The sequence below is a fragment of the Microtus ochrogaster genome, chromosome 2, assembly GCF_000317375.1.
Source record: "Microtus ochrogaster isolate Prairie Vole_2 chromosome 2, MicOch1.0, whole genome shotgun sequence".
Lineage (NCBI taxonomy): Eukaryota > Metazoa > Chordata > Mammalia > Rodentia > Cricetidae > Microtus > Microtus ochrogaster.
Genome location: NC_022010.1, coordinates 52,205,227 through 52,218,262, shown reverse-complemented (window position 1 = coordinate 52,218,262; position 13,036 = coordinate 52,205,227). Strand labels below are relative to the sequence as shown.

At 38.0% G+C, this 13,036-nt stretch overlaps 1 protein-coding gene and 1 pseudogene across 2 annotated transcripts in view; one reads left to right on the top strand and one right to left on the bottom strand.

Annotated features, from left to right (window-relative positions):
* The window catches only part of Lsamp (limbic system associated membrane protein), a 2,109,134-nt gene that overhangs the window by 690,715 nt on the left and 1,405,383 nt on the right, over positions 1-13,036 (bottom strand). The gene's annotated exons all lie outside the window — the stretch shown is intronic.
* LOC101990289 overlaps positions 7,814-13,036 on the top strand; it is a 36,094-nt pseudogene continuing 30,871 nt past the window's right edge.

Genomic DNA, 13,036 nt, shown 5'->3' with positions numbered 1-13,036 from the left:
GATAGATAGATAGATAGATAGATAGATAGATATAGATAGATAGACAGATACATACATATATATACACACATACATAGGTACATATGTAGATAAATAAATACATACAATGAAAACAAAAACCGAGTAAAAAAATTAATGCTCTTTTCCCATCTTCTTTTTCTGAGCATCAGACATCATCATGGTCTCTAGAGACATGGCACTCTCATAGCAGGGTCATCAAAAGTGTTCTGCATGCCAGGTGTACTGCATGCCAGGTGTATATGCCTTTAATCCCAGCAATGGGAGTCCAAGGAAAGCAGATCTCTCTAATGCTGAGGTCATCCCAGTCTACAAATAAGAGTATGTCTCAAACCAAAGGAAAAAGAATGTTTGTACATCATTTGGTGCTACCTTCACAAAGAAGGTGCTGTGTTGGATAGTTCTATGGCAACTTGACACAGACTAGAAAACATTCTTGTCAAACTGACCTGTGAGCAAGACAGTAATTAATGTTCCTCAAGGGCCTCTTTGCCAGTTCTCAATTTCAGGTTTCTACCTTGAGTTCCCACCCTGACTTCCCCTCATGATGGCTGTGATTGGGTCATGTAAGGTAAGATGAACATTGACCTCCCCAAGTTGCTTTCAGTCATGGTGCTTCATAACAGCAATAGAAACCTTGACCAAGTCAGGTGTTATTAGAAGAAAACTCTTCTTGTTAGTATGGCTAACTTTATCTTCACCATGCTTGAGCATTGCCATTATTCGTATGTGTGTCTTATTTTATTTTCTCCATGAAGTGGAGTCAGAAACAAGGCTTACATTAAAATTATAACTAGATTATCTGGAAAAGCAAGGAACACTGACAAGTTCATATAAAAGATACAGTAAATCATTTAAAAAGCTAGGAAACCAGCTTTGGAGACTTAACTCCACTCTGGAAAACTAAATGAAGCTCACACCTTAGACTGATACTCTAAAGAGTTTGGAAAAAGCAGAGATTCTTAGAGACATGTGACTTCCTGTCTCTTAGAGGCTATTTTAGGGTAATCAGTTCTAAGCAGTTCATCTCCCTTTATGACTTCTCAGGAGAGAACACTGTGCACCCATGAAGAAAGAGCCAGTACAGCTCTATGAAGCACACAGAACAGTTCAGGCAATGGCCAGCCTCTGACAGGCATGATCTGATGCTCTCATATTGGTTTGTGATTTTGGGCCATTTTGTTAGGTGTCTAAAAAGTGCCTAGTGAAAAAAAAATACCCTTGTCTAAGAATGAATCAAGGACATACGGACTACTGGATCCTTCTTCCTCTAATTTTGTACCTATTTTCCTAATTTAATTCTAAAAATAACATGTCATTAGAATGAAACTAGGTGACAACAGAATGGTTTAGAAAATAGCTAAATGCTTACATAGTGAGTGCATTTGATGTGGCAGTCACTGTTAGGAGATAGAGTAATTGGAGGAACACAAAGGTAGAGAAAGTCACTGTGAGTGCCATCCAGTTAGAGTCTCCGTGTGACTAACTCTAGATACATTATTCAATTAAATGACAATCACAAATGCTCTATGGAACTTTCCCAGACCACCCTGGAAAGGCAATCCTACAGTTGTGCTACTTTTATTTTTCACCTGATAGCGGCAACTGTTTGGTATGTAAAATTATGTTGAGGTTTTTTTTTTTTTTTTTTTTTTGTTTTTTTTTTTTGTTTTGTTTTTCGAGACAGGGTTTCTCTGTAGCTTTGGAGCCTGTCCTGGAACTCCCTTTGTAGACCAGGCTGGCCTCAAACTCACAGAGATCCACCTGCCTTTGCCTCCCGAGTGCTGGAATTACAGGCGTGCACCACCACCGCCCTGCTTTATGTTGAGGTTTTAAATATGAAGAAAAATCAAATATGCACAATTCATCCAAGATTGCTCTAGAGAGTACACTGCTCATATTGTTATTATTTGTAGGCTTAGAATTGTTTTTAATATGTTCCAAAAGATGAGCCCTCAGTTAGTATTAGGCATTAAATTACACTTTTTTTAAAAAGGGGGGGAGCTACAATGTATGGATAAAGAGTACATGACTCCTACCCTCATAGACTTGACAAGTCAGTTCAAATAATGACAACCACTAAAAAAAGATAAAAATGATGCTGGAGATAGGCTATGCAACAAAGTCCCACAGGACCTATCTTATTATGTATTTATTATTACAGTTTATTTCTCGAGTAGCAAATATTTCTGTCAGCCAAATTTAGGAAAGCAGTATTTCCAAGGCAGAAGTATTTACGGCCTTGCCTGTTTGAACTAGCCTCTCTGTGACTGTATTCAAGATGATATGGTTTTGTCAGAATCGTAATTGATAGTGCCCTTTCAACATCTGTCTGCCTGGTACATACACGACAACTTTTTCCTGCCCTGCTTGTTCAAAAGTGGATTCAAAATAACCACAAGCCCTGCAGCCTCACCACAAATCATTCTCTAACAAGTCCCTGACACAGCACTTTGATGTAGATATATAGGTAAAGCTGCTTGTTACACATTTGGGCAAAACTACCGGTCTTCATTGAAAGAGAATTGTAGGCAGGGTCCAAAGCTGATCATCAGAGAAACTGAAAAGCAAAGAGCATTGTAATAGGGGAAGGGTGTGTTTCCTCCACCACAGGATTTCTGAAAATCTGTAAAGACACCATGACCTCCCCCACAGAAATGGGATACCCTGACTCTCAAATAATTAAATACATGTTGAGAATATGAGATTTAACAGAGCAGATTTATCAGCTTCTGGGGGCCATACTGTCCCAAGAAGGGGTTCCTTGGCCAGTCATTGGCTCTGCACGACAGGTGGATCACTTTTACTGTGAAATTATGCAATTGATCGGGCTTTTTGAGCCCCCAATAAAATTGAAAAAAAATTAATCTTAAACTTTTTATAGTCTTGAGATAAGAATGGTTTACTTCATTTAAGCTCTCAAAATAAATATGTGAATATTGCTGAGTGAGTCATGGTTTATTTATGACTTTGGGCAAATTTAAAAGTCCCTGTACAAGAATTGATTAGGTGACTCCAAAGTTATCTCCCAAAAATAATACTTTATTTTTTAATGTTATGCTACACAAAAATATAAAATAAAGAATAAAGTTGTTGCTGGGCGTTGGTGGCGCATGCCTTTAATCCCAGCACTCGGGAGGCAGAGGCAGGCGGATCTCTGTGAGTTCGAGACCAGCCTGGTCTACAGAGCTAGTTCTAGGACAGGCTCCAAAGTCACAGAGAAACCCTGTCTCGAAAAACCAAAAAAAAAAAAAAAAGACGTTGTTTTTATAGAAAAGTACAGGCCATTTCCTCAAATATACTGGCTAGTCCAAAGCAGATGTGAGTTTAGAAAGTAGAAGATGCCTATTGTTGTTAGCAGTTCATTTTCTGAAGTACTCAATTAGAATTTCAGTTTAACTTGAGGAAACCACCTTGCATAACATATATCTAAAAGTGAAACCTAGAAGTTAAAGGGAAAAATAAATATGGAAGTTCTGGTGGTTTGAATGAAAATGTCCCCTGATGTGGGAAGTCCTTCTTTATATGTGTTGCTTTTATTGGTTTTATTTGTTTACATTTAAAGGGGGATATGATACAGGCATTTGCATTGGTATTGATCTTGGTTTATTGATACAAATTTAAGGTCAACTTTGTTACAGTGTGTATATGTATATCTGGTCTTGATTAAGGTATTGTGCTTGTCCAGCTCATTTAAAAATTAAAGTATGATTAACAAATATAGGTTAATAGATGATCATCCAAAATAGGTAAGCTTGTAGTCATGTTAGCTAGATTTTCTAGATGTACAGAGATGTATTTTATATAAATAGGCATTCCTCAAGCCTTTCAAAGGCTACATAATATGGCATTTAAAATGTTTAAGAACTTGTACTTTTCATAACAGTGAGACACATTTGTTCCTGGCAGCACCAAGTTACTTCAAAAGGATGATGTGCACCAAAGAGGCTCCTTATGGTGTTGCTTGGTCATTTGGGTAAGAAGCTGTTCTTGCCTGAGCTGCTTGATGCTATACTGTATGAACTGGACATGCGGGGACCACAGAGAAATGACTGCTGAACTTTCCTAAAGATGAGATGGTTCTTTGGGATTTCTGCTACATGAAAGAGTCTGTCAGACATTCTGCATGACACACAAGAAAACAAACTATAGACTTTGCCATTATGAGGAAAAACAGATCTTCAAATTTCCCGCTTCTTGGAAAAGTCTGCTGGATACTATGGGTCTGATGTGGGAATGATTTCTTATTAATAAAAAAACTGCCTAGGCCCATTTGATAGGTCAACCCTTAGGTAGGCGGAGAAAACAGAACAGAATGCTGGGAGAAAGAAGCTGAATCAGAGAGTCGCCATGATTCTCCCACTCCAGGCAGACGCAGGTTAAGATCATTCCTGGTAAGCCAGCTCGTGGGCTACACAGATTAATAGAAATGGGTTAGATCAATATGTAAGAGCTAGCCAATAAGAGGCTGGAACTAATGGGGCCAGGCAGTGTTTAAAAGAATACAGTTTCCGTGTAATTATTTCGGGTAAAGCTGGCCACGCGGGCAGCTGGGTGCCGGGGAGAGAGCCCGCCGCTCTTATTACTACATATGAACATGGTGTCAGTGAGATGACTTAGCAGTTAAAAGCACTTGGTACGCAAGCCTGAAAACCTTACCCCAATCCCACAATGAAAATCTGAGATATGAGCAAGACCATGATGATCTCACCCACTGAAACAGTTTACCTGAGCTAATGGGAGCTCACCAACTCCAGCCGGACTGGGAAGGAACAAGCCTAGGACCAAACTAGTCCCTCTGAATGTGGCTGACAGTTGTATGGCTGGGTCAGACTGAGTGGCCACTGGCAGTGGCAATGGGATTTATCTCTACTACATGTACTGGCTTTTTGGGATCTTATTTGCTTTGGATGTATACCTTGCTCAGCCTAGATGTAGTAAGGAGAGACTTGGACCCTCCACAAAGCAGAGTGCCTTACCCTCTCTTAGAATTAGAAGGGGGGTGGGATGGGAAGATCTGTGAAGGGAATGGGAGGAGGGGAGGAAGTGAGAATTTGGATTGGTGTTTTTTAAAACCATAAAAAAATCTAATAAAGAAAAGGAAGACCTGAGCTAGAATCCACAAAGAAAACCTGATCTCAATCCCACAATGGAAACCTGAAATAGAACCTGCAATAAAAGCTGAACTAGAACCCACAATGAAAGCCTGAGCTCAATTCCACAACTGAAACCTGAGCTCAATCCTACAATGGGAGCCTGAGCTATAACCCACAATGGAAAAAGAGCTAGTACCTTAAAGTTGCCCTTTTGCCTTCACATAGTAATGGAAGACACATGATTTCACTTGCACACCTACACACAGAGATATCATCCACACAGACAGTAATAATGAATGAAAATAAGTTGGCAATCAAGGTACAAATATAAAATATACACATATGTGTTAGAAAGAGTCATCTTTCACATGAAGAATAGTGAAACTGGCCTTTAGTGAAGAGATGACACAGAAAACAAAAGAGGATGCATGAAAGGCTAATTCCAACAACATGTTAGTGCTTGTAATGCTTCATTTGACTAGCAGAGATGAGCAGAGAGAATAAAACCACAACAGGGAACTAAATATTGTCTGTAAGAGACATACTTCAAATATAATCAGGAAGTAATAGAAAAAGGTGAAACATATAGATCATATAAACAATAAATAAAAGAAGGCAAAATCAGCAATATCAAGAGGAAATGAACAGATGCAGAGTCTACATAGCATCTTTGTCCTAGGTGACACTTTGGGAAGAGAATACTGCACATGACAACTTTCCAATAACACAATTTATAAGTTTGCTTGATGTATTCACTAACACAGACAATATGCTAAATCATTAAATAAATCGGGATACACTTAAAGGACCAAGGACTCACAATACTCTCTGAGTACATTATAATTAAAATAAAATCAATAATACATCTAGCAAGCACAAATTACTTTCAAGTTAAAATACTATGGGTCCTCAAAGTAATTTCAAACAGTATTAAACTGAATGGTTATAAAAATATAACAACAATTAGTAAGTAGAAGGAAATTTTAATTTTTAAACATGCATTTTGAAAAAGCAAAAAATAATTTAGTAAATGAGTTTTATGACCACATTAAGAAGTTTTTAAAAAGTCAGGTAAAGTTTACAGAAATAGGAAAATTATTTTTAAAATATAATGACAGATATTAATGAGAAAAACAGAAAATTCTATTTTTTAACTGTAGGATGATATCTATCTATCTATTTGTGTTTTCAATACATCTCAAATGCAATTTACCCTCACTCCACTCCTCCCAGTCTGCCTTCACCCATTTTCTTTATTTCCCAGATCCACTCCTCCCTTTTTCTCCAGAAAAAGCAGACCTCCCAGGGCTATCAGCTGAACATGGCATAATAAGATAAGATACACTAAGGCTAGACACAGAACCTCATATAAAGACTAAGAGAGGACATATCTCTTAAGTACAGGAAGACTGGAGGAAAGGAGAAGAGAACACTATGAAATAGTGGCACTCTACACCTCTTAGTCTGGTAAGAATATGAAGAGTTAGATTTCGCTAGCACTCTTCTCTTGTTCAACAACATTCAGTTTCTTGCTAACCACAGTAGGTGCGATAGCTTTATTGATATGCCCAACACCCTTTGAGGCAAGTTTCCCCATGTAGACATTTTACCCAGGCATCTACATAAATCCTTAGATATAGGTGTCAATTATAGATTTACTTGTAAAGTTTAAAACTAGAAATAATCTGTAGTTCTATAAATAGCTAAGTGGATAAACAGATTATCATATACCCACACATGCATTCCTACTTAGAAATTTAAATACATGTTACAGATACATTCTAAAAAAAAAAAAACCTGGATGAATCTCCAAATCTCAAAAATATACTAAGGAAAAAAACTGGCAAAAAGATGTAGGGCTCTTAAGCTTTTGAGATGAAACTATTGTAAATATGTTAATCCCTGCTAAGGAGGCAGGTGAGTAGTTACATGAGGGTGAAGGCAAAGAAAGGAAAGTGTTTGAAAGGAGCAAGAAGGAAGTTGTGTGGATGATAGACGTGTTAGTTTTCCTGTTCTAGTGATGACTCCATGGGTATAGAAATATTTCAAACTGTGATTTTAAGAATAAAATGTAATTACACTCTACATTTGCATCTTTCTACACATAGATTAGGACAACTCAGACTTCCTCACTAAAATTTCCTTGTGCCTTGAACAGTGGTTACTACAAACACTCAAAACTGATCAAAGCGGAGAGGTTTAGCTGTTAGTGGAGCGCTTAACCGCAAATAGGATATCTGTGTCCTCAAGGCTCAGGCTATGCTCTGGAAGAGGGAGAGCAAATAGCAAAAGGGCCAGGGGTCAGGGAGAAGTGGAGAGCGCCTGTCTTCCAGACATCACTGACGTCTCTGAGCATGAGCTTTCAGCAGGTGTGTTTGCCCTGCACAAGACCAAGACAGTGAACACTCCAGCATGGAGGGTGACAGGATTCACGATCCTCTACTCCAGCTGAAAAGTTGAGACTTAATGTCGTCTGGGGGAAGGAAAATTAATTTCCTTTAAAGGTTCTAGCATTTAGCAGGTTGAACATATTCCAGTGGATGGGCCCCACACCGGTAGGTACATGAACACAATGATTTGAACTCTTTTGGCTATGTATAAAAAGAAAAGAACAGCTGGGGAACAGGTCACATGCATGTCCCTACTAAATGCTCTACAGGGTGCCTTCAGAAACTTTTCTGCACCACAATCCAAGGGCCATGTCTATCCTCAAGCTCCATGTCCGAGAGATCTTTGATTCCTGTGGGAATCCCACCGTTGAGGTGGATCTCTACACCTCAAAACATCTTTTCAGAGCTGCTGTGACCAGCGGTGCCTCCCCAGGCATCCGTGAGGCCCTAGAACTCCATCACACTGATAAGACCTGCTACATGGGGAAGCTTGCCTCAAAGGGTGTTGGGCATATCAATAAAACTATCGGTGCCTACTGTGGTTAGCAAGAAACTGAATGTTGTTGAACAAGAGAAGATTGACAAAGTGATGACTGGGATGGATAGCACTGAATATAAATCCAAATTTGTTGCAAATGCCGTCCTGGGAGTGCCTTGGGCTGCCTGTAAAGCTGGTACCACAGAAAAGGGAGTATCCCTTTACTATCACATCGCTGACTTTACCAGCAACCCTGACGTCATCCTATCAGTTTCAGCTTTCATTGCGGTCAATCGAGGTTCTCATACTGAGAACAAACTGGCCATGCAGGAGTTCATAATCTTCCCTGTGGGGGTATCCAGCTGCTGGGAAGCCGTGCGCATTGGGGCAGAAGTTTATAACCATCTGAAGAATATCATCAAGGAGAAATATGGGAAGGAGGCCACCAATGTGAGTGGTGAAGGCAGGTTTGCGCTTAATACCCAGAAGAACAAACAAGTTCTGGGGTTGTGAAGAATGCAATTGAGAAGGCAGGCTACACTAACCACGTTGTCCTCAGTATGGACATGGCTGTCTTTGAGTTCTTCAGGTCTGGCAAATATGACCTGGACTTCAAGTCTCCTGATGGCTCCAGCAGGCACATCATACCTGACCAATTAGCTGACCTGCGTAAGTCCTTCATCTGGGGGTAAAAAGTGGGGACCAGGACAGGATGACAAGTAAGACGGGTAATAGTTCACAGCAAGTTTGGGCATTCATGTTGTTCCTGGAGCCCTGCAGGAAACCCCAATTTCGTAATCACGTGACTGGCACAAAACATTGTTTCTGTCACCTCACTTCCAAGCTAGAGTCTGGAGTCCAATGTAAATCTCTATGGTGGCCACAGACAAGACCCCCGCCCCAGGGGTTCTACATACAGAATAAAATCCTCAGTGACCCATAGGAAAAAGGACAAAAAAAAAAAATGAAAAGGAGAGAACAAAGTTGGGAGGGGTTGGGAGACAGAATAATAAGTCTAGGAAGTGTTTGGGAGAAGAATAGATGTGATAAAAAAGTATGTTGTTTGAATGTACAAAGCTTTCAAAGAATTAATATTATTAATAACCATTTCATGATAAATATCTCTGTATAAAATATATCCTATTGTCTTAGCCTTCTAAGTGTTGCAATTCAAGGCCTTTGCCACCATTCCTGTTCTTTATGGTCTTATTATTTTGCAATAAAAAAATTAACAATGTTTTTACCAGGTTAAACAGCAATGAGGCTTCTAATTTTCCTTTTGTAGTAAATAAGTTGTATTTACTGAGGTGCTTTAACAGTAGGTAAACAGTCTGTTCATAAAACTTCCTTTTACTAGTTTTAATATTTATTGATCATTTAGTCTAAATCAGCAATTACTAATATGGTTGTACAATATCAAAAAAAACCTGATTTATTGAAATTAAACTCTATCTTAGTAAAGTTATCTACATCAATCTAGGCTTAATCTTATCCTTCTATATTTCATAAATATTTGCTGAAATTACTCTAGCCACATTCTGGCTAGGTTCCATGTGCTTGGGGAATTCCTTCTACAGAATCATACCAACAGATGCAACATAACTTTCATCTGTAGAAAAAAAAAAGTCTGTGGTATTTTTAGAGAAGTGCAAGTTCAGTTTAAAAACAGTTAATTCTACAGTTTGCCATCTAAAGAAAATTTTACTACCAATGTTGACCTCTTTTTAATAATTCCTAATGTACATTTTACATGTCTTGGTCCTCAGTAGCTATAAGTCGAAGTTGCTGAGATCTATCCCTCATAAAGCACCTAGGGATGTGAGGTGACCTCAAGCCCCACCTCTTTCAACTTCTTGGCTCTAGGTCACAGCATTTTATGTGGCCACTGATTCTGAATCTTGCTCTTACAACAGATGCTTTTCTGCTGACACTATGGTTCATAAAGAGGCGGGAGAAAATATCAGGCAGTATGAAACACATACAAGATAGGAAATTATCCAGAAACTCTAAAATTCCTAAGGAACTTTAACTCCTAGGAGTTTTGCCTTGCACTTGTGAGGCTTTGAGGTTTTTCCTAGCATACAGTGGGTACCCAACAGTGCTGCCTTTTGTCTCTACAGTACCCAATAGCAGCAAGAACTTCCTCACCCTAGTTTGTTGCTCTATTCCCTTTGTTTGCCCCCTGGATTTTCCATTGAAATGTATGTTATTCTCTTTTCCTGAACAAAAAAATGATATACATACATACTGAAAAGGACATTAAAATCTGTCAATTATGTACAAATTTAAAACGACATATTATTTCACTAAAAGTGATCTGATATTACTCTTCATTATTTTCTAATATATTTTAGAGTTAATAAAACTATACATATACACATGTACACATTTCTTTAATTGATTTGATGAGACAATACCATAGCCTCTGGTCTTAGTTTTCCTTTCTACTCTTGCATTTTGAATATTTATGTGTATTTTACTATGGTTTATAATGTTTGTTTAGTAGTTTATTGATGAAAGTTCCATATTTATATATGTTTAATTGTTTAATTCATTTGGCATTTTCTTCCATTTTTGGTCACTGTGACAAAGGCTACAGTGAATATTTTTGCACAAAAATGTGTGCATAAGTACTGCCTATAAGGGGGGTCACAGAATATACATGATTTTATGAAAAGGGAAAATAATACACAGGTACATATGTTGTTATGAACTTGCATCAGTATTCCAAAATAAATATTATGCATTGTGAATTGTTAAGTAAAAGCAAGCACATATTTTGCACTTTAATGGGTTTTTGGAATGACTGCACCAATTTTCATTTCCACCCACAGAAAAATAAATTCCTTTTCTTTACATTACTGTTTATTTAGAGATATATTGTGTATTCAGTAACAGCCTGTACCTGAACCAATGCGTTTCTTTTTTAGCTTAACCTCAAATTGTAAAATAAAGCCTTAAGATAAAATATATCATTTGTTTACATATTAATTTGCCACAAAACCCACACGCAATGAGGCCAATGTTCAAAGGAGACTACCCATAGTTTGGATGTAAAAGTGGGTCTCTGTACAGTCACTACTTAAACACCAAATTAACATTATCTTCATTTTGCTGCCTTACCAAGAAAATATGTTTTCATGTCTTAACCTGTGAGAGAATCTCTAAATTCCGTATTTCACATAGAAGTAAATGATGCCATTAAATCTTGCCTTACACTTTTATTCTCCCATCTTCTGACACACAGAGAGGATTCAAGTAGTGTCATTTCATCAACTTCTCTGCTGGACAAAGATGCCTTCGCTGATGGAGCAGAAATGCTGTGCCAGCCTTGCCAGCCGGTACTCCACTGTCTTCCGAAGCTGATCCGGAGCCACTGCCATTATGTGAATAAGTCATGCATGATCCCTGAGTATATTATCAGCCCCTTGTGGAACATTTTTACCAATGATGAAATGTTATTGTTGTCAGCGTCAGACATTCAGTCTTTATCAGTCTCCCTCCTGACAGCCCTCGTTAGTCAGAAAGACTTGGGACAACTTCAAGGTGAGAACTTTCAGTACAAGGTCAGGGGAACCAAATTTCTTTCCTATCTACTGCTCAACCACTTCTTTTTTGTTTCATCATGAGTCACAAAGCAGTATGTCTCCCTCCAGTAGTGCAGTGGGAGCTATATAATGGCAGCTTCATCTGCTAGGACCCAGAGCTATCAAATTTAAAGAAATATATAACCTCTTACTTGAGTCTTCTCTGGAGACCCGACTCAAGTCCTGACATATTGACACCTTTCCCGATCCACAGAATTCCTTGGAAGGAAGTGCTATGTATTAAAACACTCCTGGACGTTAGATCCAGAAATATTTTTTTCTTCTCTGGTTTTCCCATTATAGATTTTGATAAACAATGAGGTAAAATTCTCATCTCTAAAAATGATCAAATGCTGCCTGTCCCACAAAACTGGTCTTAGATATACATTTTTATTGTATAGATGCATACATGTACAAAATACTTGCTTATATCTGAAAAATTATAAGAGCACAGTAAATTACTGCTTCTTGTTTTCAGTCAATTCCTACAATGCCTTGTGGAATATAATGCCTCAATATGTTTAGTTATACATGACCTTCAGATTGTGTAAGTTTTAGAAATGCAAAAAAGATGCAAAAGTTTTTACCCAGGTGTGTTTTGTGTGTACCCAAAACCTACAGCTCAGCATAGTTCAGCCCCCAGAGTAATTATTGTTTTTTTTTTCTATCATTTTCCTGTTCTTTTAGACCACCTAACTCTGACTCACCGGTCTTTATGGATTACTCAACAGCTTTTCTGAGAGGTTCTGCAGGGTTGGGAAGAGCAGTTGGAACACACACATAAGCGTGCCAGAATGTCAGCTCTCCACATTTAGACTGGCAGATTGGACATGTATTATGTGTAATTATGCAAGTGTTAGAGTGATGATGACAGCCTCTTATTCTCAGAGGAGCTTGGCTGCTCACAGGCTGTTTGGGATTGAATGGAACACATCCTACATTAAAACAGAGCCTTCACTGGAAAAATCAAGACCAGGGAACATTTATTGTTTTTCTCATCATGAATTTGTTCCTCTGTTTTCCTTTGTGAATCATAAAAATGAACACATAAATCATTATGGAACATAGAAAATATTCTTGGCAAAAAGATTCTGACCAGTTAATGAATATCTTTAGCATCAAAATCTATATATCTGAGGAAATACTTACAGTTGACAGTAAGGGAATTTAGTTAATGAAATTAGAGAATGCCAATAGTTTGACTTGAACTGCACATTTTATATGACTTTTAAAATTAATTTTCATTGCTTGTAAACTGCCCAGTATTTAGTATTTTATTATATTAATACAATGAATCTAAGACAGCTGGTAATACAAAGATAGAAAAACAAACCAGTCAAGGTATATCTACTAAAAAGTATGGAGGTCTTACTTATATTTAAAAAAAAATAGAAAGAAAGTTTAGGCCTTTCAGAAAATAGGTCTAGCAGGTGTAATTGAGGAGGAAGGGAAGGAGAGAGAGAGAGA